We start from the raw sequence: 26,673 nt of genomic DNA on the forward strand, positions 1-26,673 counted from the left end.
AGCTTCCGTTTCTACACAGTACATTTTTCGGTAAAAATGACACCTTATCTTTATTCTGTAGGTCCATATGATTAAAATGATCTCCTACTTATATAGGTTTGATTTTGTCGTACTTCTGGAAAAACAATCAACTACATGCAGAAAAATGTATACGTTTAAAATTGTTATTTTCTGACCCTTGTAACTTTTTTATTTTTCCGTGTATGGGGCGGTATGAGGGCTAATTTTTTGCGCCATGATCTGAAGTTTTTAGCATTGATAGGACTTCTTGATCGCTTTTTATAAATTTTTTCATGATATAAAAAGTGACCAAAAATACACTATTTTGGGCTTTGGAATTTTTTGACGCGTACGTCATTGACCGTGCGGTTTAATTAACAATATATTTTTATAATTCAGACATTTACGCAGGCGGCGATACCACATATGTTTATTTTTATTTACACTTTTTTTTTATGGGAAAAGGGGGGGGGGGGTGATTCAAACTTATTAGGGAATGGGTTAAATGATCTTTATTCACTATTTTTGCAATGTTTTAGCTCCCATAGGGAACTATAGCAATACACACACTGATCTTTACATTGATCAATGGTTTCTCATAGGAAACCATTGATCAATGATTCTGCCGCTAGACTGCTCATGCCTGGATCTCAGGCACTGAGCAGTCATTTGGTGATCGGACACCAGGAGGCAAGGTAAGGGACCCTCCTGCTGTGTCATAGCTGTTCGGGATGCCGCGATTTCATCGCACGGCAATGATTTACTTTGAACCCCGTGTCTAAAGGGTTAATAGCGCGCAGCACCACGATCAGTGCCGCGCGCTATTAGCCATTGGTCCCGGCCATTGTTAGAGGCCGGGCCCGACTCACTATGACGCGGAGCCACGCCATGGTGCCGCATTATAGAACGGGAGCGGACTCATGACGTACCGGTACGTCATGGGTCCTTAAAGGGTTAAAAGATGGAAGGCAATACTCCTTTTAGGTGACCATACACATTCGAAAAATTTTGGCTGAGAATGCAAGTTTATGGTAGGGGGAAAAAAAAAAAAAATGAATAGCTGTCTACTTGCAATAATCCGCTTAAGTCCTTCTATTTAAAAAGGAGTACTCCGGTGGAAAACATTTTATTTTTATATATATATATATATATATATTTTTTTTTAAATCAACTGGTGCCAGAAAGTTAAACAGATTTGTAAATTACTTTTATTATAAAATCTTAATCATTCCAGTACTTATCAGCTGCTGTATACTACAGCGGAAGTTCATTTCTTTTTGGATTTCTTTTCTGTCTAGCCACAGTGCTCTCTGCTGACATCTCTGTCCATTTTAGGAACTGTCCTGAGCAGCATATGTTTGCTATGAGGATTTTCTCCTGCTCTGGACAGTTCCTGACACGGACAGAGGTGTCAGCAGAGAGCACTGTGGTCAGACAAAAGAAATCCAAAAAGAAAAGAATTTCCTTTGTAGTATACAGCCGCTAACAAGTACTGGAAGGATTAAGATTTTTTTTAATAGAAATCATTTACAAATCTGTTTAACTTTCTGGCACCAGTTGATTAAAATAAAAAATAAGTTTTCCACCGGAGTAAAACAGACTTTGCCACAGAACACCTATGCAGATGTTCACATAGATCAACTGCTTCTAAACCCTTTCTCACCCTTTGTTAGTTTACCTGGGTGAAAACAGCATATTTTGGTTGTTATCGATAAGGATACTTTTAGAAACATAAAAAACAGTACCTGCTTCAATATCGTGTTTTTCAGATAGAAATCTGTCATGCTGTTGACAAACACTACTGCATTGTGTAAGCCAGTGTTTCCCAACCAGGGTGCCGCCAGATGTTGCAAAACTACAACTCCCAGCATGCCCGGACAGCCTTCGGCTGTCCGGACATGCTGGGAGTTGCAGTTTTGCAACAGCTGGAGGCACCCTGGTGTTAGCAATGTACACAACAGGAGCACGCAGGCATATAGCTTTATGCTGGCATGTCTGGGGTTATTTCCTTCACTGCTACCTGGGACCAAAGCTATACATCTAGAGATGGTGAGATTACCTCCCCTGCTTATCACCGCATAGAGGAAAGCAGGGAAAAGCTTCCACGAGTGGGTGTCAGCAATTATCTTCCCCACACGCATTCAGAAGAGGAGGAACATTGTGACGAGAGCAGAAAGCTCAGCATGAGCTCCCTTGCCTGTAACAAAGCACCCCCACCCTGCAGAAAGCAAAGCGGAGGAGAAAAGGCCTAGTGTGTACACATGACAATCAATACAATCCATTTTTAACTGGCTAGCCCCTGCCCAGGCCTCATTAATACTGCATGGCTGGATAACATGACAACCTGCACACTGGACTAACCAGTTCAGATCCAAGCTAGCTGCACCGCTGACATTTCTTCAGGGCAAAAATCTATCAGCAGGAAACGCGTTGGTTTTTATACCCAAACTATTTGCAGAAGTTTCACCATACTTCCGCTGACAGAAAAAAAGAAAAATAAGATGACTGATCATCTGAGCCTTCCCTGAAGCAACGGTCTAAATTTGAAAGGTCTAAAAATGGAAATCGAAATAAATAAAGAGCATTATTAAACAATGCATAATAAAACCTTTAGCAACTTGCTTTTCAGTCCAGCAACATTTTTGTGGTCAGTAAAACAGTCATCATGCTACTGAACAACAAGCAGAATGCAGCAACATAGCCAATTGACAATAACAAAGTTATATCATAGTAGATACAATGGGGGAGATTGATCAAAACCTGTCCAGAGGAAAAGTTGCTGAGTTGCCCATAGCAACCAATCAGATCGCTTCTTTCATTTCTGAAAAGGCCTTTGAAAAATGAAAGAAGCAATCTGATTGGTTGCTATGGGCAACTCAGCAGCTTTTCCTCTGGACAGGTTTTGATAAATCTCCCCCATAAGTTTGTACATCATCATATATTGAGCCCGAGCCATATTTGCAGCCGAGACATTCAAACGAAGCACCCGATCACAATGCAGAGAAGCACTTACCAATCCTGGAGCATCTAAACATGCAAACAGTTGTGTTTACTCTTTATAAATTCCCTCTTTGGCTGGGTTCACATCATGTTTTTACCAATACGGGAGTGCATACGGGTGGGGGGAGCTAAAACCTTGTGCTCCCGTATCCCTGCCGTATGCCGTCCGTATGTAATTCATTTCAATGAGCCGGCCGGAGTGAAACGCTGACTCCGGTCGGCTCATTTATGCCCCGTATGCGGTTTTCCACCGCACCTCAAACCTTGGTCGACTACGATTTTAGGTGGAGTGGGAAAACCGCATACGGGGCAAAAATGAGCCGACCGGAATCAGCGTTTAAAAGGATAGGGGATAAGTTTCAGATTGCGGAGGGTCCAACCGCTGGGGCCCCCGGCAGCCTGCAGGAAGGGGGCATGTTGACCACCAGCAAAGCTGCGGCTGACACGCCCCGCAATACAATTCTATGGCAGAGCCGGAGCACTGCCTTCTGCAATCTCCGGCTCTGCCATAGCGATGTATTGAGGGGGCGTTTTTGTCAGCCGCAGCTTCACGTGGTGGTCGACACCTGCTATCTGGCCAGCGAGCCGGGGCCCCGTACAGGAGATCGTGGGGGGCCCCAGGGCTCGGACCCCCGCGCTCTGAAACTTATCTCCCATCCTTAGGATAGGGGATACGTTTTTCTGCACTGGACTACCCCTTTAATGTATGCAGAATAACTTTCCAATAGCAGGTTAGTAAGAAATATGCTTCTTTCTATTTAATGAGCAGCCAAGAAGACAATAAATCAGGTAGAAAGAGCGGGGGTTTGAATGAAAAGAAACACAGGGATAGTGTCAGTGAGAGGGAGAGTCTAGATCATGATAGGTACTCTTTAAATCCTGTGCATCAAATATGAGCAGGATACGGTACCTGTGAATACACCCTTAGGGACAGTTTACATGAACCTATTTTCAGCTGCAAATTGTGCATTGATGGGTAGCAAAATCTGTTACAGTAAATCGGAAGCAAATCTGCAGCAGAAAATATGCACGTGTGACCGTACCCTTGAGGTGAAGAAATATTGGGAAGATATTAAAGGGGTTCTCCGGTGCTAAGACATCTTATCCCCAAAGGATAGGGGATAAGATGTATGATCGCAGGGGTCCCGCCGCTGGGGACCCCCGCAATCTTGCCTGCAGCACCCCGCTATCATCAGCCTCCGGATTGAACATCGCTCCAGGTCTGATGACTCCCGATTACGGGGCCGGAGTATTGTGACGTCACGGCTCTGCCCCCTCAATGCAAGCATATGGGAGGAGGCTTGGCGGCTGTCACACCCTCTCCCACAGGCTTGCATTGAGGGGACGGAGTGTGACGTCACGATACTACGGCCTCATCGGGAGTCATCAGACCCAGAGCAATGTTTGCTGCGGAGGCTGATGATAGTGGGGTGCTGGATAAAAGATTCCTTTGGATAGGGGATAAGTTGTCTTAGCGCCGGAATACCCCATTAAGTCTCCTGTATAATATCCCAGCACTACATTTTCTAAGTTTTCTTGGAAAATGAAGCAGCTTCCTGTAGCAACAGTTTGCTGCTTTTACTTTTGGGGTTTGTAGAAATCTATATGCTTGCTTCCAGAATATCCTCATTTCGAAGAATAGTTCATTTTCAGTTACAGAAAATCTGTTCAAATTCATCTGCTACATGTGCACACTCTGAAATATTTGTAGTGTTTCTCCACGTAAATCCACACTAAATTTTGTGTGCAGTCTGTAAACTCCCTGGTTTGCAACGGTCTCTGTCTGGCCCTATAGATTTATAATGGGGCTGGATGGAAATCACTACTAGCCAGGTTGTGAAGCACTTAAAGAGGAACTCTCACCAACATAAATGATTGATATGTTGCAGGTATATATTAATTCTGACACTATTTCCAATATATGTCTTTTAAATTTTATCTTATAGATGGTAGTTCTAATTCAGGCCACTAGATGTCCCCACACAGGCATTTATCTACGAGCTCATCACCGGGGTCCCTCGGCTAAGAGAGTTACGTAGTAAAAGCTGACACGGCTTGCCCAGGGACACCCCCCTTGCTAGGTAGAGGAATGCAGGGGGAAGTGAGGCAGGCTACTGAGCAGATATCTGGCCAAAAAAACAGATTAAAGAAAATTAACTTACAGGATATTAATTGTATTGAAAGTATCATCCGTGGGCTTGTTTTTTTCTTTGGTGACAGGTAAAGTTTAACCCCTTAAGGACATTAGACATAAATGTACATTCTGGTGCCTGGGTGCTAAACACACTAGGACGTACATTAACCTCTTGTACATGAAGCGAGAACAGGAGCTGCGCTCGCTTCATATGTAGCAGTTCCCGGCTTCTATCAGCAGCAGGGGACCTGGTCTGCCATTAACCCTCAATACTGATCATTGTGCTGGGCGGTATGACCAAAAATGTATATCACAGTATGTTGCTAAATTATGGCCGTTTCACAGTATTTAATAGTATTTCGGGGGGAGGGTCCTGAGTATATTGTCAGGTGGTCGGGGGTCTCACCATGGTACCCGGGGTCTCGGTCAGGCCGCCCGGTAACTCTCCTCCATGTCTCCGCAGTTCTGCTCGAGTTTCCCGCACCCACCCGGAAGTCACATGCCCGCCAGGAGTTGTAGTCCCTCCCAGCTCATCACAGTCAGTTCAGTGATGCTCCGACTACACTTCCCAGAGACGCTGTGCGGATGGACGTTTATCTACGCCATCACACATTGGAGTTGGTTGCTATGGAAACGGTATTGCGGTATGTGAAAAATTCATATCGTAAAGAAGAAAAAACACACAGGTATTCGGTATGAACCGGTATACCGCCCAGCACTAACTGATCATGGCACCTAAAGCAGTTGTGGAGACTGATTGGACCCCTGCAATCCAATGAGACAAGATGGCTTCTGGCACTCCACTCACCAGCTCATCAGCCAAAAGGCAGACCATAGAAGTAAATCGCCAATAGCACTGATCAGTGCTATGTCTATGCATAGCACTAAAAAGTATAAGAAATTATAACCATTGTAATTGGTCGGGGGGATTTTCCCAGCTTCAACTGCATAACTGTATTGCACCATATGTTAAAACCCCAATATGGTAATACAGATAAACATGGGTATCAGTTTAATTGTAATTACAAATAAAAGAATAAAAAGCAGACTGCACTCAGCATGCATAATGAGGATTTATTGCAGCAGATAAAGCCGAGGTACTTCCAGCAGAATAGAAAACCAAAAGAAAATTACCCCCCACAAATAATTTTTTTGTTGTACTGTACATTTTGTGGTAAGATTAACACCTTAAGGACTAAGGGCGTACCTGTACGCCCTTGTCCCGCTCCCCTTCTATGAAGCGGGCTCAGGAGCTGAAGTCGTAGCTGTGGCTAATACCAGACGTCAATGATCACGGTGATGCCCGGCATTAACCCTTTAGACGCCGCAATCAACTGATTGCAGTATCTAAAATAAAAAAAATAAAAAATAAAACCAGACAGTCCCGCCAGCTCAGCAGGGCTGATCGGGACCACCACGGTAAAACCGTGGTGTCCGGATCAGCTTAGAGGATGGCGGGAGGGCCCTTACCTGCCTCTTCACAGTCCGATCGTTGCTCTGAAGCTCCAGTCAGCCATGGCAGGCTGGAGCAGCAGAACACCAATAACACTGATCAATGGTATGCTATCAGAAGATTGCATGTAATAGTCCTCTATGGGGACTAAAACACATTGTGTCAAAGTAAAAAAAAAAAAATGTAAATAAAAAAAAAATGTATAAATGTGAATTAACCCCTTCCCTAATAAAAGTTTGAATCACCCCCTTTTCCCATAAACAAAAAAAAATGTTATATGTTATGTTAAAGGGGTATTCCAGCTTTATTCATCTTATCCCCTATCCAAAGGATAGGGAATAAGATGTATGATAGCAGGGGTACCGCCGCTGGGGACCCCCCACGATCTCTGTGCAGCTCCCGGCATTCTGTGCCGGGCGCTGCCTCCGAGACGGGGACATGACATCATGACCACACCCCTAGTGATGTCATGCCACGCCCCCTCCATTCAGGTCTATGGAAGGGGGTGCGACGGCTTATTTGTATAATCAAAAAATAAATAAAAAATTATAAAAAGCAATCAAAAAGTCCGATCAAAACAAAAAATGTTACCGATAACCACAGACCAGGGCACAAAAAACGAGCCCTCACACATCCCCATATACAGAAAAATAAAGTTCAGATTATAGAGGTCAGAAGAATTTTAAACATTAATTTTGGTGCAGAAAGTTATAATTTTTTAACAGAAGTAAAACAAAATCATAAGTTGGGTATCATTTTAATTGTATGGACCTACAGAATAAAGATAAAAGGTGTCATTTTGAACAAAAAGTGATCTACGTAGAATCGGAAAACGGTGGGCTTTTTCTTCAATTTTGCCCCCAAATATATATTTATTTTTTACTGGTGAAATGATTGACGTAAAATTGGTTGCACAAAAAACAAGCCCTCATATGGGTCTGTAGGAGGAAAATTTATTTTTAGAAGGTGAGGAGGAAAAATCAAAAGTGCAAAAATTTAAAAAACATGTGGTCCTTAAGGTGTTAAAGAGGTCAATACAATATGCTGTGCAGAAAACAAATCCCCTACATGGGTCTGTGGATGGAATAATAATTATGCTTCTTAAAAGGAAGAGGAAAAACACAAATTAAAGCTGGATGTGTCCTTAAAGGGGTTGAGCGCTGCCCTGCCTTTTGGAGCTCCGCACTCAGCGTCCGGAAGTTCATTACTCCGAACGCTGTGTGCAGGCTTCCGTGTTCGCGGCCGCCGGCTGTGACGTCACGCCCAGCCCCCTCGTCATGTCATGCCCCCATCCCATCGCGCCCCCTTCCCATAGACTTTGGTAGAGGGGGCGGGCGTGACGTCACGAGGGGGCCGGGCGTGACGTCACGCCCGGCGGCCGCGAACATGGAAGCCCGCACACAGCGTTCGGAGTAATGAACTTTCGGACGCTGCGTGCGGAGCTCAAAAAGGCAGGGCAGCGCACAACTCCTTTAACCCCTTAAGGACTCAGCCCATTTTGGCCTTAAGGACTCAGACAATTTAATTTTTACGTTTTCATTTTTTCCTCCTCGCCTTCTAAAAATCATAACTCTTTTATATTTTCATCCACAGACTAGTATGAGAGCTTGTTTTTTGCGCGACCAGTTGTCCTTTGTATTGATATCACTCATTATATCATAAAATGTATGGCGCAACCAAAAAACACTATTTTTGTGGGGAAATTAAAACGAAAAACGCAATTTTGCTAATTTTGGAAGGTTTCGTTTTCACGCCGTACAATTTATGGTAAAAATGACGTGTGTTCTTTATTCTGAGGGTCAATACGATTAAAATGATACCCATTATTACATACTTTTATATTATTGTTGCGCTTAAAAAAAATCACAAACTTTTTAACCAAATTAGTACGTTTATAATCCCTTTATTTTGATGACCTATAACTTTTTTATTTTTCCGTATAAGCGGCGGTATGGGGGCTCATTTTTTGCGCCATGATCTGTACTTTTTTTTGATACCACATTTGCATATAAAAAACTTTTAATACATTTTTTATAATTTTTTTTTTAATAAAATGTATTAAAAAAGTAGGAATTTTGGACTTTTAAAAATTTTTTTCATTCACGCCGTTCACCGTACGGGATCATTAACATTTTATTTTACTAGTTCGGACATTTACGCACGCGGCGATACCAAATATGTCTATAAAAAATGTTTTTTACGCTTTTTGGGGGTAAAATAGGAAAAAACGGACGTTTTACTTTTTTATTGGGGGAGGGGATTTTTCACTTTTTTTTTACTTTTACTTTTACATTTTTTTACATTTTTTTTTACACTTGAATAGTCCCCATAGGGGACTATTCATAGCAATACCATGATTGCTAATACTGATCTGTTCTATGTATAGGACATAGAACAGATCAGTGTTTTCGGTCATCTCCTGCTCTGGTCTGCTCGATCACAGACCAGAGCAGGAGACGCCGGGAGCCGCACGGAGGAAGGTGAGGGGACCTCCGTGCGGCGTTATGAATGATCGGATCCCCGCAGCAGCGCTGCGGGCGATCCGATCGTTCATTTTAATCGCGAACTGCCGCAGATGCCGGGATCTGTATTGATCCCGGCACCTGAGGGGTTAATGGCGGACGCCCGCGAGATCGCGGGCGTCGCCCATTGCCGGCGGGTCCCTGGCTGCGATCAGCAGCCGGGATCAGCCGCGCATGACACGGGCATCGCTCCGATGCCCGCGGTTATGCTTAGGACGTAAATGTACGTCCTGGTGCGTTAAGTACCACCTCACCAGGACGTACATTTACGTCCTGCGTCCTTAAGGGGTTAAAGGGGTATTCCAGTGGAAATTTTTTTTTTTTTAAATCAACTGATGCCAGAAAGTTAAATAGATTTGTAAATGACTTCTATAAAAAAAATATTTGTCCTTCCAGTACTTATTAGCAGCTGTATGCTACAGAAGATATTAAAGGATTAAGATTTTTAAATAGAAGTAATTTACAAATCTGTTTTACTTTCTGGCACCAGTTCATAAAAAAAAAAAAAAATTAAAAAATTTCCCCTGGAGTACCCCTTTAATGCCAAGATGGACTCCTTAAAGGGGTACTCCGGTGGTCAACGTGTTTTTCCATTTTTGACTTACCCTATTTGTTTTGTTTAATTTCTATTCTTGTTGTTTAGGCTACTCCATTTACGTTCTTTGTTGTCTTTTTATCCCCCACTTTGTTTTCCTATTTTTGCTTCTATTTCCTGTTTCTTGCTGTGCTGAAAACTACAAATCCCAGCAAGCCACATGCCTTGCTGGTTTGGGGCAGCTCCTTTTTTTGTTCTGCCCTTTACCCACCCTACTATTTTCCCGGGTCGGCCCCCTTATACACAGCACACTAATATAATCAGCCCTGGTTGGGATACACTGGCATACACACACACACAAAAGGGACTACAACTCCCAGCATGTGTCATTCAGGAGTCTTCAGTCTGTGGTAGAACACCAGCATGCTGCTTCTGTAGTCTCCTGGGGGGGTTGTAATTCACCACACCTCTATAGGGCATACACCAGTGTTTCTCAACCAGGGTGCCTCCAGGTGTTGCAAAACTACTACTACCAGCATGCCCGGACAGCTTTTCATGCTGGGAGTTGTAGTTTTGATACAGCTTAAGACAACCTGGTTGGGAAACAATGTTAATATACTGAATAGGCTAGAAAAGTGTTTACTAATCAGTGTGCCTCCAGCTGTTGCAAAACTACAACTCCCAGCATGCCCAAAGTCTGTCCAGGCATGCTGGGAGTTGTAGTTTTGCAACAGCTGGAGGCACACTGGTTTGTAAACACTAGCATACACACACATAACAGGGACTACAACTCCCAGTATGAGTCATTCAGGAGTCCCCGCCCCCCCCCCCCCCCTCACACACAGAAATCATCCCCAGTATGAGATTTATTCCCCTGCAGTCTATACATCCCCAGCCCGTGCACCTTCCCATCCTCCCCTTCAGATAACTCTTATCTTCTCTGTCTTCTTTCAGTGCAGACCTGCGTCCTCAGAAGTAATGTCCTCTCTCTCCCCCTGCTCTGGCTTCTTTCTCTCATGCACACCTGTATCCTCCGGGAGGGGGAGATGAGGGGGCGTGGCCTCTCTCATGCACACCTGTATCCTCCAGGAGGGGGAGATGAGGGGGCGTGGCCTCTCTCATGCACACCTGTATCCTCCAGGAGGGGGAGATGAGGGGGCGTGGCCTCTCTCATGCACACCTGTATCCTCCAGGAGGGGGAGATGAGGGGGCGTGGCCTCTCTCATGCACACCTGTATCCTCCGGGAGGGGGAGATGAGGGGGCGTGGCCTCTCTCATGCACACCTGTATCCTCCAGGAGGGGGAGATGAGGGGGCGTGGCCTCTCTCATGCACACCTGTATCCTCCAGGAGGGGGAGATGAGGGGGCGTGGCCTCTCTCATGCACACCTGTATCCTCCAGGAGGGGGAGATGAGGGGGCGTGGCCTCTCTCATGCACACCTGTATCCTCCAGGAGGGGGAGATGAGGGGGCGTGGCCTCTCTCATGCACACCTGTATCCTCCAGGAGGGGGAGATGAGGGGGCGTGGCCTCTCTCATGCACACCTGTATCCTCCAGGAGGGGGAGATGAGGGGGGCGTGGCCTCTCATGCACACCTGTATCTCTCATGCACACCTGTATCCTCCAGGAGGGGGAGATGAGGGGGCGTGGCATCTCTCATGCACACCTGTATCCTCCAGGAGGGGGAGATGAGGGGGCGTGGCCTCTCTCATGCACACCTGCGTCCTCCAGGAGGGGGAGATGAGGGGGCGTGGCCTCTCTCATGCAGTTCTGAAAGAACAGAAAAAAAAAAAAAAACATGACATGTTGTCCACAGCCTAATCCTAACATGGCCGACGTTGTGGACAACAGTAAGAGATCCAACACAGAACTACAGAACTTCCTGGCCCACAAAAAGGTAAGAAAAAAAGACACATGTTACACAAACATATAATACATGTCAATTGCAAAAAATATGAACATTAAAAGAAGATGCAATATAGCCAAAAAATCTTAACCACCGGAGTACCCCTTTAAGGTGGTTAAGTGTGTGCTTCTCCATGCTTGTACTGACTACTGCTGGTCTATGCAAAGACCTATCTAAACTTTTGACATGTCTCTGTGAAAACAATGGAACTCTGCTGCAAGTGAAATTTCACAGCGGAATGTCCAGTGTGTACAGAGTTACATAAATCTATATTATATCATGTGAACTTATCCTTATCTCCCCAAACCTGAGGCTGAGGTCTCATGTCCATGGCCCATTACCATTCCATACTAAAATAAACGTGAGGGAATATACCTGGCTCCACAGAGAACCAAGCTATTACCAACACCAGGGGCTAAAATGCTGAAATGTAAGGATTCACAATCCACTGACTCATTAAGTAGCATTATAATTTGGGAAGATTACCTTATATTCATATTGACGGGCCCTACGATTAAAGTCTACGGAAGATCAGCCATGGAACTCCTGAAAGCTACCAAGCAAATGGACTGAAATATCTAACATACTGCTGTCAACTAAAACTGGATACACGTAAGGAGTGCAGGTGAGAGTGAGTGCAGGTGAGTGAGTGCAGGTGAGAGTGAGTGCAGGTGAGTGAGTGTGCAAAAAAATAATAATCAGACAATCACCAAGCAGCGCCCAAATAAGGTGTAAAAGAAGCTACCGTACTTCACTTGTTGGTACCAAACAGGTCCCCCTCACAGAGCCATGACGTACCGCAACATGAAGTAGTCAAGCGATGTGACCCAATTTAACCCATCTGTTCCAACTCACATGGCTGGGAGGTTGAAAACTTTTTCATGCAACATGACGCAAAAGGGGGTGTGGCCTCCTCCTGGACAGAATGTACAATTTACATATGCAAGCAGGCGTAAATTGTAGCATAAATTAGGCCAGCTTAGAGATGGTGTAGAAAACGGACAGCCCCAGATAAAGCAGATATGAAAAGGGTGCACCTCACAATAAATTCGCTATGGGAGAGAAGGACCGGTATATGCTGTTTCAGGCCACTTCTGCAAGTTTAACCTCTGGGACCAAATCGCCCCCCGACAATCTCCAGACAGAGGCCTCGAATCTCCTCAAATCTATTACACATCACTTTCTATATAGTGTTTGACAGTGTTCAACATTTTATTCCAGAAGCGCACCTATCACTTGTTGTCAAGGCAGCAGGGGTCAATGCAGATGTCCCCTTTAATATTATAATAGTAAATGTTACTGTCTGCTTCCAGAAGCTACCTTTTGGTCCTGAAATTTAAAATTTACACCTAGTCCTGTCAACTCTGATTTTCCAATAAGTACTGACTTTCCTCAAAGTGATGATGCCACTGTGTAAAAATAGGGTGATGATAACAGTGATCTGTGCAGTATCCAGGAAAAGGAGGGAGACGTTATGGAAAGCTACTATATGTAAGTCTTCACATTATGTCCAATAGGAAAAAACCTAGTGAGCAACATAAAGTACACTTAAAGGGGTATTCCAGGGAAAAACATATTATATATATCATTCAGCTCCAGAAAGTTAATCAGATTTGTAAATTACTTCTATTAAAAAAATCTTAATCCTTCCAATAATTATCAGCTGCTGAAGTTGAATTGTTCTTTTCTGACTGACAACAGTGCTCTCTGCTGACATCTCTGCTTGTCTCGGGAACTGCACAGTGTAGAATAGGTTTGCTATGGGGATTTGCTTCTACTCTGGACAGTTCCCGAGACAGGTGTCATCAGAGACCACTTAGACAAAAGAACAACTCAACTTCAGGAGCTCATAAGTACTGAATTAAGATTTTTTTTTTTATCTAAAAGTCATTTACAAATCTGTTTAACTTTCAGTTGATATATATGGAAAAAAAATGTTTTTCCTGGATAACCCCTAGAAATGACTATGTAAAGGAACAACAAAACCATGCAAATCTCTCACTGTCCTACTGTTAATTCATAATAGGCTACTAGACAAAAAAATAAATAATAAGCCTTAAATGTCGTCTCCGACATAATGGGTTAATGGCTTGTTTTACATTAAATAAATGGGTGTGGGCACAGACAGAAGGAAACAAAAAGGTCTGCTTTGTGAGTCACCTTCTCCTGTTCTGGAACTGAACTACAATCTTAACTCATGCAAGACTGCTGACGTCTGCCATTAACACTGTTCTTACACCTCCAGGACCGAGCAGGGCTTTCTTCTCACCCTATACCAAGTACAAGGCTTCCATCAGAAAATCCAACCCCGATAGGAGAAGTGAACTGTCCTAAACCAGAATCAGCTAAGCATCTATGGAGTTCTTCAATCACCTTGTCGCCATACACATAGAATTCATTATATATATATATATATATATATATATATATATATATATATATATATATCCAGAATCTGCAATGGCTTTTTATGGAACCCTCAATACAAATGTGAACAGGTCCTTATTCTAGAGCTGTGGAATATCCACGAAGGTGATGCAGCAATGCCCTCCTAAAACAAGGGGGCACAAGGGCTGTGACCATTTGTGCCTGGCTCTACTGAGAAGTTACTTTGACATGTCAAAATCTGTTGTAAACTTTAAGTACACTATAAATTACAGCACGCAGACATCTTAACAACCCTAAGAACTGATTGAGAATGTATGCTGGGTAGCTGTTTATGTACTGAAATGGAGTACATCTAAATGTCCAGTGATCAGATAATAAGTTAATGGCACCTTATGTCAGACATACAATATGAAATTGGCTTTTAGCATTGATCAAGAAAAATTCCAAGATACTATGAAGGTTTAAGGCTGTCCCTAACAACGATCAATGACAAATTAAAAAATGCAAAGGGAAAAGCTTAAAGGGGTATTCCAGGCAAAACAAATTTTTTTTATATATCAACTGGCTACGGAAAGTTAAACAGATTTGTAAATTACTTCTATTAAAAAATCTTAATCCTTCCAATAGTTATTAGCTTCTGAAGTTTTCTGTCTAACTGCTCAATGATGATGTCACGTCCCGGGAGCTGTGCATGATGGGAGAATATCCCCATAGGAGCTGCACAGCTCCTGGGACGTGAAAACAGAAAACAGCAACTCAACTTCAGAAGCTAATAACTATTGGAAGGATTAAGATTTTTTAATAGAAGTAATTTACAAATCTGTAACTTTCTGGAGCCAGTGGATATATAAAAAAAAAAGTTTTTGCCTGGAATACCCCTTTAACTGTAGGAACTAGGGATCAACCGATATTGATTTTTTAGGGCCAATACCGATAATCTGTGAACTTTGAGGCTGATAATTTATACCGAAACTCCGGTATAAATTATCGGCTATTCCCCCCCCCCCTGCAGAAGCAGCTGCAGATCAATGATTTAAAGCGGGCGCTTTAAATCAATGATCTGCAGCGGCTTTTGCGGGGCCACAGACCGTCACCGCTTCTCTCCCCCCCCACCACCGCCGCTGCCCCCCCTGCCTATCCTCTGGCCAGAGACCGCCGCTGCCCACTTCTCCCTCCTGCTGGTCCTGAGTCCAGCCACCACCGCCGCCCCATTGCCTCCCCCATCCCCGGTTTTATAATTACCTGTGCCCGGGGTCCGTGCTACTTCTGGCTCCGGCGTCCTGAGCTGTCACTGTGCGCACTGACGGTGACGTCGCATTGAGGACGTCACTCGTCATTGCGCAGCGCACAGCAATAGCACAGGATGCCGCAGGAGCCAGAAGTAGTGCGGACCTCGGGAATAGGTAATTCTTAAACCGGGGATGGGGGAGGCAATGGGGCAGCAGCAGCGGTCTCTGGTCAGGGGGGCGGGGCATAATCGGCATATCGACAAGGTAATTGCCGATAACGTCCAAAAATCGTTTATATCAGCCAATAATATTGGCCAAACCGATAATTGGTCGATCCCAATAGGAATCCATAGAAACAGATCCCAAACCCACCACCCCAAATATGACTTAAGCTACATGGGCTCTACAACATTTTGATATTTCGGTCTCTATTAGTATCTTCAGAGAGATAATGAAGGAGGCCAACGGCTGTCCGGGCATGCTGGGAGTTGAAGTTTTGCAACATCTGGAGGGCCACCAGTTGGAGACCCCTGACTTTCACAGCACTGGAGGCCATGAACCTACAGATTTCTGTCTCCTGCACAGTGTGAGCTCATGCTATGTCCCTTCAAGATCACTGTGTAAGCATGCTGCTGCTCAGGACAGCTTAAGTTCTCATCCGAACTAGCCCTTTAAGACTAATCCAGACAGCCATTTCCTGCATTGTTATGGTAAGTATGAGCAAACCCATTAATAGAAGACTGAACAGGTACGACTGACAAGGAAGCATCAGGATCCTCGGAAGGCACAGACCACAAATGAGGCAACAATGACCAGCAGATTCTATTTAAAAAAAATAGAAAGGAAGGCATGGCAGCATGCTCAGCTGTTTCCTTATTTATAAGCCAATAAAGGTACTAGCAATGTGACCACAACTGATCACTCATTTCTGTCTTATCCCCCAGATAAGGCAAGTAATCTGTTAATTGGAGGATTCCTTTAAATGGATTTTCCCACAGTAGAAAGTGATGGTAAACCACTAATATATGACACCACTGCCTCACAGGTGAGGAGCTGACTGCCATCCGGATCATAACTTTAGTACTGTGCTGTCACATAGTGACCCTTCTGGTCATCTGATGTGCAGGGAACACAGCTTCATTTACTAACCAGGGCTGTAGTGCACTGCTCAAACATATAGGGAACACTAAGATAACACATCCTACATCTGAATGAATGAACTAATCGTATGAAATACTTTCGTCTTTACATAGTTGAATGTGCTGACAACAAAATCACACAAATTATCAATGGAAATCAAATTTATCAACCCATGGAGGTCTGGATATGGAGTCACACTCAAAATCAAAGTGGAAAACCACACTACAGGCTGATCCAACTTTGATGTAATGTTCTTAAAGGGGTTCTCCGGTGAAAAACTTTTTCCTTTTATATCAACTGGTGGCAGAAAGTTAAACATATTTGTAAATTACTTCTATTAAAAAATCTTAATCCTTCCTGTACTTATTAGCTGCTGAATACTACAGAGGAAATTCTTTTCTTTTTGGAATGCTCTCTGATGACATCACGAGCACAGTTCTCTCTGCTGATGTTATAATAATAACGTTTTATTTATTGTTGTCCTTAGTGGGATTTGAACCCAAGTCCCCAGCACTGCAAGGCAGCAGTGCTAACCACTGAGCCACCATGCTGCCCTTAGCATACATCTACTATGCATCTGCTATGCATGGTTGCTAAAACGGACAGAGATATCTGCAGAGAGCACTGTGTTTGTGAGGTCATCAGTGTTCTAAAAAGAAAGGAATTTCCTCTGTAGCATTCAGCAGCTAATAAGTACTGGAAGGATTAAGATTTTTTACTAGAAGTAATTTACAAATCTGTTTAACTTTCTGGCACCAGTTGATTTTAAAGAAAAAAGTTTTTCTCTGGAGTACCCCTATAAAACAAGTCAAAATGAGGCTCAGTAGTGTATGGGCCTCCACGTCCTGTATGACCTCCATACAACACCTGGGCATGCTCCTGATGAGGTGGCGGATGGTCTCCTGAGGGATGTCCTCCCGGACCTGGACTAAAGCATCCACCAACTCCTGGACAGTCTGTGGTGCAACGTGGCGTTGGTGGATGGAGTGAAACAGATGTTCCAGATGTGCTCAATCGGATTCAGGTCTGGGGAACGGGTGGGCCAGTCCATAGCATCAATGCCTTCCTCTTGCAGGAACTGCTGACACACTCCAGCCACATGAGGTCTAGCATTGACTTACATTAGGAGGAACCCAGGGCCAACCGCACCAGCATATGGTCTCACAAGGGGTTTGAGGATCTCATCTTGGTACCTAATGGCAATCAGGCTACCTCTGGCAAACACATGGAGGGCTGTGCGGCCCCCAAAAGAAATGCCACCCCACACCATTACTGACTCACTGCCAAACCAGTCATGCTGGAGAATGTTGCAGACAGCAGAACGTTCTCCACAGTCTCCTGACTGTCAAGCCTGTCACATGTGCTCAGAATGAACCTGCTTTCAACTGTGAAGAGCACAAGGCACCAGTGGCGAATTCGCCCATCTTGGTGCCTTTGGCTGTCCAGGCATGCTGGGAGTTGTAGTTTTGCAACACCTGGAGGCACCCTGGTTGGGAAACACCGCTTTAGAGTAACATCCGGGGCCTCACTGAAGTGAATGAACGACCATGTAATAAATAGTTGTACTGAATCCTTCTGGCAGTAGCCCTCCACTCTTGGACAAGGGGTCCAAGCACTGAAACGAACTCTTCGGCTCGGCAGTTGATGACTTATCCTGCGTAAATTAGTTCAGCCTTCAGGTGCTCCGGTGGGCTGGAAAAGGTGGATACACTCCTAGGAAAGAGTCTCCTAGGACTGTATCCACCTTTTCCAGCCCACCGGAGCACCGGAAAGCTGAACTAATTTATGCAGGAAAAGTCATCAACTGCCGAGCCGAGAAGTTCGTGATGAATCGAATTTACTGTAAGTTCGCTCATCTCTAAAAGTGGCCACTGAGTGTACATGGTACAAGGAGTGGTCTAGAGGACTCAAGTTCTAGCAGACAGAAGACAACACAGCAGAATTTAGAAACCATCAATATCACCATAAACTGGTGCTACTTAAAAAGCCAAGAGATATTACAGTGAATAATGGGGGGGATGCAAAGGAAAAGTGGAGGAGCCGTCTATAGCAATATATATAGACCACTGGCTTCACTTTTAAAAGACCCTTCAATAACATTAGATATTACATCTTATTGTTTGGCCTAGGCAACTGGTCCACATTTCCTGTACGACAGTTTTCATACACCACCCCGGTGATATGCAGGTATAGAATCAGCTGCCGGGATCACACACTCTAAGGCTGCATTCACACCACGTTTTTGCTATACAGTTCCCGTATACGTTTTCAATGTGAAAACCATATGCATTGACTCTCCATTGAAAACCGTATGCCAAAAGATGCATCAGGTTGTGTCTGTTTTGCATCCTGTACGGTTTTGTCAGTTTTCTTTCCTGTACCCAAAACCGTAGCCTACCACGGTTTTTGGTCCGGGTGAAAAACTGTATTAAACCGTATACGTTTTTTTGTTAACATGGGAGTCAATGGGAACCGTACAGAACTGTATGTGCATACGGTTCCATCAGTTTTCACCATACGGTTTTTGACTTTGCAGTTTTTTTTTCTTGGAATTTCAATCAAACAAGTGAAACTTTATTCAAAATGGAGTGAAGAGTTAAAAACATACATTTTTTTTTTCTTTAAAAAACGGATGCAACCGGACATCATTTTTCAAACCGTCTATGTTTTTTAACTGTATATGGGTTGAAATTTGTACACACGTTGTGATACAGTTTAGTCAGGTTTTGAGGAATCCGTTTTTCATGAAATACCTGATACAGGAACTGTACTGCAAAAACATGGTGTGAACACTGTTTCCCAACCAGGACGCCTCCAGCTGTTGCAAAACTACAACTCCCAGCATGTCCGGACAGCCAATGCCTGTCCGGGCATGCTGGGAGTTGTAGTTTTTGCAACAGCTGGAGGTGCCTTGGTTGGGAAACACTGCTCTAAAATATAGAATTTTTCCATCTTTCCTACAATTCACACATTGCTGTCTGGATGGACTATATCTTAGGTCTCCAAACTGTGGAGACTTCAACATGTCCACTAGGATATAGTCCGAATTGTGGGAGAGATGACGGACCACCCCGAACTTGAAACCTCCCCTATTGTTACCACTCTGTCCTGTGCTTCCTGTTCCAAGAATTGATAATACAATGACCATAACAATATACAGTAGCATTGTAATAGGAACATGGAAGACAAGTAAACCATAAAAAGACCAAAATCCAACTGGGAGATTTCCAGATGTTAAACTACAACTCCCAGCACGCGCTGTCAGCAATGCCTATTGTGTAGTACAGTGTTTCCCAACCAGGGAGCCTCCAGCTGTGGCAAAACTACAACTCCCTGCATGCCCGGACAGCCGAAGGCTGTCCGGGCAAGCTGGGAGTTGTAGTTTTGAAACAGCTGGAGGTACCCTAGGTGGGGAAACACTGGTGTAGTGTATTGTACCCCACCCTGTGGCTTTCCAGCTGTTGAAGAACTACAACTAACATCATGCCCTGACAGTGAAGCCTGTAAGGGCACAATGGGGGTTGAAGCTTTGCAAAGTTTGGAGCTGCCCAGAGTGGAGTGCAATGTCTTAGGGCAATTTATTGGCAGTAAGAATAGCTACACAGGATGGACAACTCTGGGACTATGACATTTATCGTGAGGTGTGAACAGAGGCTTATGTTACTATGCCCAGATCTCCTAAAATAGTGGTGTGAGCGAAGACATGGATGTATAGTGACGGGCCTGGTTGTGCCAGGCAGCATATGGATGATGTGCCCAGGGCAGCGTGAACAGGGCGTTCTCACCTGGTCTCCTCGGGCTCGGTAGCGGGGAGTGTCACAGGGACAATGGCTTGGCTTCCCACCTATGTCCCGGGCAGATGTCGGCTCTCATAGAGGCTTCCGGACCGCGGTGTGGGCGGACCTGTACCCCTATCTATAAGGCACCGAGATGGCGGAACCCGGGCCTCTACACACCGGCGCTGGCCCCGCACTTCCTGGGTCTCTTCTGCACACAGGGCGGTGGCGGATGCCCACACTAGACCATCCCCTGCCAGCCAAGCCTGCACTAAACCATTCAGGCACCCGGAAGTTGCTCGTTGCTCACTAGACAGGTGCCCCCCAAAAAAAGACACAAGCTCAAACTCCGTTGTTTCCGGTTACTCGCTCCGCCCCGGTGTCCCGGTTTCTTTCCTCACACACACACACAACGGGGCCTAACCGGAAACTCGCCCAGCGGCTCCGCCCACCCGCCCGCACAACAAGGAAAGGGGCGGGGACCACATGGGAAGACAACGTGACGTCATGTGGTCTGCTCTGGAGAAAAGGGCTAGAGGGCGTCTTGTGGGTCCCCAATGTATTACGTCTGAGGATAAATTACGTACGAAATATCCATGTGTACATATATGCAATACGACTATTTACAGACCGGGAGGTTCTCTTTTGCTTTAATTGCCAGTACTAAAGATGGCGGGGTAAATAAATGGACGCATTGCGTATTTCCGCGTCAGAACCTCATATACGTCCTGGGCTTTCCATAGCGACGGCTTCTCCAGTTGCCATGCGGAAACACACTTCATTGTTTCTTTAGTACTTTGGGAGTATAGCGCCACCTAGTGTTCATGACAAATAACTACAATGTTTGAATCAATCTCTCACTTGCTTGTCCCCAGCATCTCTCCCCATCTTTTTTTATATAACTGTTTAATCTCTCCCCATTTTATTTATAGTTCCCAACAAGGCTACTGATCTCATTTCTTGTACCCAACATAGCTCCCCATCTCATTCCTTGTCAATTTCAGTTAGGACCCATGCACACTAAGTAAATTCCACTCAGAAATTTAAAGGGATACTCCCGTGAAAAACTTTTTTTTTTTTTTAAATCAACTGGTGCCAGAAAGTTAAACAAATTTGTAAATCACTTCTATTAAAATATCTTAATCCTTCCAGAAATTTTTGGGGGCTTTATACTAAAGAGAAATCCAAAAAAGAAATGCATTTCCTCTGATGTCATGACCACAGTGCTCTCTGCTGTCCATTTTAGGAACTGTCCAGAGTAGGAGAAAATCCCCATGGCAAACATATGCTGCACTGGACAGTTCCTAAAATGGACAGGAGAGGTCAGCAGAGAGCACTGTGGTCATGACATCAGAGAAAATGCATTTCCTTTTTGGATTTCTCTTTAGTATAAAGCTAAAAAGTACTGGAACCTTCAGTTTGGAAAATACTGAGTTAGGTAACAGAACCTAACTGAAGGTTTTCCAGCCAGTGTGCCTCCAGCTATTGCAAAACTACAACTCCCAGCATGCACGGTCTGTCAGTACATGCTGGGAGTTGTAGTTTTGCAACAGCTGGAGGCACACTGATTGGAAAACATTCAGTTAGGTTCTGTTACCTAACTCAGTATTTTCCAACCAGTGTGCCTCCAGCTGTTCTAAAACTACAATTCCCAGCATGTACTGATCACAGAAGGGCATGCTGGGAGATGTAGTTATGCAACAGCTGGAGGTACGCAACTACAACTCCCAGCATGCCGAGACAGCTGTTTGCTGGAATTTGTAGTTTTGCAACATCTAGAGTGCTACAATTTAGAGACCACTGAACAGTGATCTCCAAACTGTGGACCTCCAGATGTTGCAAAACTACAACTCCCAGCATGCCCAGACAGCAAACAGCTGTGTGGACATGCTAGGAGTTGTAGTTTTGCAAGATCTAGAGGCAGTATAGAGATCACTGTGCAGTGGTCTCAAACTGCAGACCTCCAACTGTTGCAAAACTACAAATTCCAGCATGCCCACACAGCAAACAGCTGTCTGGGCATGCTGGGAGTTGTAGTTTTGCAACATCTGGAGGGCTACAGTCTAGAGACCACTATAGTGGTCTCAGACTGTAGCCCTCTAGATGTTGCTAGGCAACTCATCGGCTTCCGTCGCATCCAGGGAGCCGTCCTCTTCTGCTGCACGCCGCCCGCAGATCGCCGTTGCTCCGCTGCCTCCGGATGGGTAAGTGGACTCCGGCGCCGCTCCTCTTCGTTTTCCCCGTTCTGGCTGCCTATTGTGGGTGGGCAGGACGGGGAAAATGAAAGTAACCCCCCCCCCCCAATCTGCTATTGGTGGTTGCGTCTAGACCCCCAATAGCAGGGATAGGAGGGGTGGCACCCGTGCCACCTCACTCCTATCGCTTTAGGGGGATCGTGGGTGTCTTAGACACCCGCGATCCCCCTTATATTCCGGGTCACCATAGACCCGTAATGACCCAGAATCGGCACAAATCGCAAGTGTGAATTAACTTGCGATTTGCGCCGATCGCCGACATGGGGGGGGTCTAATGACCCCCCTGGGCATTTGCACGGGGTGCCTGCTGATAGATATCAGCAGTCACCCCGGTCCCCGCCCGGCGGAGACCGAAATTCCCACGGGCGTATTGATACGCCCTTCGTCCTTAAGTACCAGGACGCAAGGGCGTATGCATACGCCCTTCGTCCCCCAACAGGTTAAGTAGAATCCGCTTGCAGCAGCCTCCCATTGAAAACAATTCCACTGCACTCTTTTGCCGAATAATTAACAAAAATTGACTGAAAATTAACTGACTTACCAGCAGCAGAGATGGGGTTAACCTGCCAGAGGTGCCGTCTGCCCTGTTCACATCACCTCCGATAGGGGCTGGCGATTCCGATGGGAATGGCTGTAAGTCTCCACTTGGTGCCTGCTCCTTCTCCTTGGTGGCATCCCAGTTCTCCAGCTCCGGCCAGCAGTTCTGTTGGTTGCAGCCATCCTGCCAGAAGTGACATTGGATGTTGGTCACGTCACTTCCAGCGGCGGTTCCGGCAGTGCTCGTTGCTGCTGTTTTTTTTCCTCTACGGTCTTTCAAAAGTTTTTGCTTCTTCACTAAAATTTTATTTCTTACCTCCTAATTTATGAGGTTTAAAGGGGGGGGGGGTGCGTTTTTTTTATCAGCCCAGTCTCCTTGCTCGCCCTCTGTGAGCACAATCTTCAGCTAGTCCTCAGCTAGCTCCCAGAGTCCTCTAATCATTAATCTGAGTACTAGTTCTTGGTTTTTGCCTGCCATGGTTTTGCTTCATCTGGATTGTTTTGTTTTTTCTCCAGTCTCTGGTTGGTGCTATTTATTTCTGACATCTCTCTTTGTTCTTAGAAATTTGACAATACGGAATTTTGATTATTTCTGCAGTGATGTTTTCCTCTCCAAGAGGAAACACTCTTTCAAATGTATCATCCCTCTGAAGGACAACTGGCAATTGTCTAGATGTGAGAGCTGCCGCCCCAGAGTTAATCCATCAGGTCGGGGGACCATGATGTTGACATGGGGGAGCCTTATGATCCCAATGCTAGGAGACCTAGAGTCTACAAGGAAGTCCTGTACTAACCAAAAGACCATGTTCCCGATGGCTAACACCTTGGTGGAATTGTGGGATTCCACCAAGGTTGATATGGCAATTGCTAAATTGCCTAAGCGCACTCTGGTCCCTGCAGATGATGGGTGTAGTCTGCAAGACCCTTTGGATAGAAGAGCCAAGTGTGCGTTAAGAAGAGGATACACGGATATGGCAGCCTCAGCATCTATGGCCATAGTTGCTTTTGAAGTTTCCACCTTCCTGAGGTCCCAGCTCAACCAATTGCAAACAGCAGTGGATCAAAAGGTATCCTGAGATGATATTCTCGCAGTTTTTAAGACCGTTAACCTAGGATTACCATTGTGATACAGTTCAGCTAAAGCTAGCAGCCAAGTCTATTTCCCTGGTGTCAGCAGCCCGCAGGCCCTTGTGGCTGAATCTATGGGTTGATGACAATGTATCCAAGTCTAGCTTGTGTGGCTTACACTTTGAGTAAATTCTGCAGATCCGAGTTGGAAAAGATTATGGAAGGCCTGTCCATCAAAAAGGGGAAGAGCCTTCCTCAACAGTCCTTTTGGGGGTGGGCAGGCAGAACCGTAGGGCTAGGCCTGCCCAGGAATTGAGCACAGCAAAGAGGTTTAAGGTGCTCCCGAGAAGCCAAGGATAAAAAAAATCTACCTCCTAACAATGGGTTTCTTTAAGTTCTGTATGGAAACAATCCAATCAGTAATTCACATTCTCAATCCTGGATACATAATAGCAACATTAGTCCTTAAAGGGGTATTCTGGCCCTAAGACATCTTATCCCATATCCAAAGGATGAGGGATAAGATGTCTGATTGCGGGGGTGTTACGCCGAGCGCTCCGGGTCCTTGCTCCTCCCCGGAGCGCTCGCGGCGTTCTCCTCTCTGCAGTGCCCTGGTCAGACCCGCTGACCGGGAATGCTGCACTGACATTCACGATGGGGATGCGATTCGCATAGCGGGACGCGCCCGCTCGCGAATCGCATCCCAAGCCACTTACCCATCCCGGTCCCCGGCTGTCACGTTCTGGCGCGCGCAGCTCCGCTCTCTAGGGCGCGCGCGCCAGCTCTCTAAGATTTAAAGGGCCAGTGCACCAGTGATTGGTGCCTGGCCCAATCAGTCTAAATAGCTTCCACCTGCTCCCTGTCCATATAACCTTCCATATAATAACCATATAATCTTGTTGCCTTGTGCTAGAGAAAGCGTTTAGTGTTGTCCAAAGCCTGTGTTCCAGACCTTCTGCTATTGCTATTGACTACGAACCCTGCCGCCTGCCCCGACCTTCTGCTACGTCTGACCTTGCCTCTGCCTAGTCCTTCTGTCCCACGCCTTCTCAGCAGTCAGCGAGGTTGAGCCGTTGCCGGTGGATACAACCTGGTTGCTACCGCCGCAGCAAGACCATCCCGCTTTGCGGCGGGCTCTGGTGAAAACCAGTAGCAACCTAGAACCGGTCCACGCCAATCCCTTGCTGACACAGAGGATCCACATCCAGCTAGCCGAATCCTAACAGGGGGTCTCGCCGCTGGGGACCCCGCAATCTCATGCAGACACCCACCTGTGGCAGCTGCACAGAGCGATGTTTACTCCGTGTCTGAAAGGTCTCGACTAAGGGGCCGGAGTTTCGTGACATCACGAAACTCCAGCCCTGTGTGACGTCACGCCTTACCCCCTCAATGCAAGTCTATGGGAGGAGGTGGGACGGCCATCATGCCCCCTCCAATAGACCTGCATTGAGGGGGAGGGGCGTGACGTCACACGGGGGCGGAGTGTGATGTCACGATACTCCATTCCCGTGGTCGGGAGGCATAAGACTTGGAGCCTCCAGCGCCTCCTGCAGTGATCACAAGTGGGTGCTGCATGTTAGATTGTGGGGGTCCCCAGCGGCGGGACCCCCGAGATCAGACATCTCATCCTTTGGATAAGGGATAAGATGTCTTAGGGCAGGAGTACCCCTTTAAGTCCACTTGATGTACCTCGACCTTGGAATTCACCTTTAATGTCTTTGTATGTTGTTCTGGGCTCTTTTGTTTCCATTTGTATTATCTGTCATCAATTTTTCATGTCCAGGGAGGTTGGCTAAAGTCCTGTGCCCTTCAAACTTGTGAATAACGTACAACTGTAGTCACAGGAACATTAACCTCTTAAGGACACAGGGCGTAATCTCGGCTATGACATAGTATTGTTCAGTGTATGTAGTCTAATGATTGCATGTAATAGTTCCCTATGGGGACAAAAAAGTTGTGTGAAAAAAAAAATCTTAATAAAAGTGATTTAACCCCTTTCGTAATAAAAGTTTGAATCACCCCACTTTTCCCATACAAAAATGTAAGCAAAATCAAACAAACATATGTCGTATCACTGCATGCGTAAATGTCCGAACTATAAAAAGGTAGCGTTAATTAAACCGCACAGACAATGGTGTAAAAAAATATTAAAGTCCCTAAAAAATGTATAAAAAGTGATCAAAAAGTCCAATCAAAACAAAAATAGTACTGAAAAAATTACAGATCACAGTGCAAAAAATTTACCTTCACACATCCCCGTACATGGAAAAATAAAGTTGGGTATGGTTGTAACCGTATGGCCCTTTGGAATAAAACTAAGGTGTCTTTTTACCAAAAAGTGCACTGCGCAGAAGTGGGGTGGTTATATTTATGCACATATTTTGTTTTTAAATGTTGTACCCTTTGGAAATGCAAAGTTGCTGATTTACCTTGTAACTGAGGATGACATACAGATGACATACACTCACTGGCCACTTTATCAAATACACCTGTTAAATTGCTTGTGTTACACACTGCGCTCCGGCCTCCCTGGGTCCGGCGGGGCTGGGATTCGCATTGCATGCGAATCTCAGTCCGTCACTCACCATGCTCCACTGTCACCCTGTCTCAGCTCCGGCGTGCGCGTCCCCGTCTCTTCGGGTGCGCATGCGCCGGAGCTCTTAAATTTAAAGCGCCCATAATTAGTGTTTGCACCTGACACCACATCATATATCCCTGCACCTCCCACAC

The 26,673-nt window shown here is 45.3% G+C and overlaps 1 protein-coding gene across 4 annotated transcripts in view; it reads right to left on the reverse strand.

Annotated features, from left to right (window-relative positions):
• CSNK1G1 (casein kinase 1 gamma 1) overlaps positions 1–20,715 on the reverse strand; it is an 85,442-nt gene extending 64,727 nt beyond the window's left edge. Inside the window, exon 1 of one of the 4 annotated variants that reach the window (XM_056572643.1) lies at positions 20,093–20,715. The gene's annotated coding sequence lies outside the window, so the exon portion shown is untranslated. The remainder of the gene's footprint in view (positions 1–20,092) is intronic. The other 3 variants (XM_056572645.1, XM_056572644.1, XM_056572646.1) reach the window with 3 other exon arrangements.
• Positions 20,716–26,673: the final 5,958 nt, after the last annotated feature.

This window comes from Hyla sarda, chromosome 4, assembly GCF_029499605.1.
Source record: "Hyla sarda isolate aHylSar1 chromosome 4, aHylSar1.hap1, whole genome shotgun sequence".
In the NCBI taxonomy this organism is placed as follows: domain Eukaryota; kingdom Metazoa; phylum Chordata; class Amphibia; order Anura; family Hylidae; genus Hyla; species Hyla sarda.